This window comes from Leopardus geoffroyi, chromosome B1, assembly GCF_018350155.1.
Source record: "Leopardus geoffroyi isolate Oge1 chromosome B1, O.geoffroyi_Oge1_pat1.0, whole genome shotgun sequence".
In the NCBI taxonomy this organism is placed as follows: domain Eukaryota; kingdom Metazoa; phylum Chordata; class Mammalia; order Carnivora; family Felidae; genus Leopardus; species Leopardus geoffroyi.
In genome coordinates, this window is record NC_059327.1 from 122,679,293 (window position 1) to 122,680,504 (window position 1,212).

Genomic DNA, 1,212 nt, shown 5'->3' on the forward strand with positions numbered 1-1,212 from the left:
TCCTCCTCCACTCACACTCTCTCTCTCTCTCTCTCTCTCTCTCTCTCTCTCTCTCTCAAAAATAAAGATCACACTGTCTCTCTCTCAAAAATAAGTAAAAATCAAAAAAATTTTAATAATTAAACATTTTAAAAAATATATTGATGTGAACTCAAGGTTTTGCATAATAGATAATATGGACATGCATATACGTGTGTGTGTGTGTGCATGTGTGTATAGTTCTGACCACTAAATGGAACTATAGGCAATGAGCACACCTAATTTTCAGATCTTTGTTTCTAAATACTTTTCTCCAATAAAAAGGATCAGATGTCCTTGGGGAGCTGGCTCATTCCAAAACCAGAGCAGGGAAAGTACAAGTCTGGAAAGTCAAATTGTACCAGAACATAAGGTAGAACACAAAAATTATGGTGACTATAGAAAGGACATGGTAGCCAAGTTGAAGCAGCTCCCACTGGCCAAATTGAATACAATGTGAACCAGAATAAATAGTGATAGTATCAGATTATAATCCACTGAAAAAGGATAATATTCCATGAGCCTATATTGCTAAAAAGACATAAACAAATGAGGGACAAAAGTAAGCTCTTATTTACAATAGAATATCAACTAAGAAATCGCAAGAAAACTGAGAGCTTTTATTCTAAGATCAAGAACAAGACAAGAATGTCCATGCTCACCACTTTTATTCAGCTTAGTACTAGAAATCCTTGCTATAGCAATCAGACTAGAAAAAGAAATAAAAGGCACCTAAATTGGTAAGGAAGAAGTAAAACTTCACAATTTGCAGATAACATGATATTGTATATGGGAAACCCTAAAGGCTCTACCAAAAAAACTATTAGAATTGATAAATGAATTCAGTAAAGTTGCAGGATACAAAATTAATATACAGAAATATGCTGCATTTCTATACACTAATAACAAAGTAGCAGAAAGAGAAATTAACAGTCCCATTACAGTTGTACCAAAAAGAATAAAATAATTAGGAATAAACTTATCCAATGAGGTGACTGACCTATACTCTGAAAACTCTAAGACACTGGTGAAAGAAATTGAACATGACACAAACAAATGGAAATCTATTCCATGCTCATGGACTGGAAGAATTAACATCACTAAAATGCCCATTCTACCTAAAGCAATCTACACATTCAATGCAATCACTATCAAAATACCAGTAGTATTATTCACAGAACTAGAACAAATCCC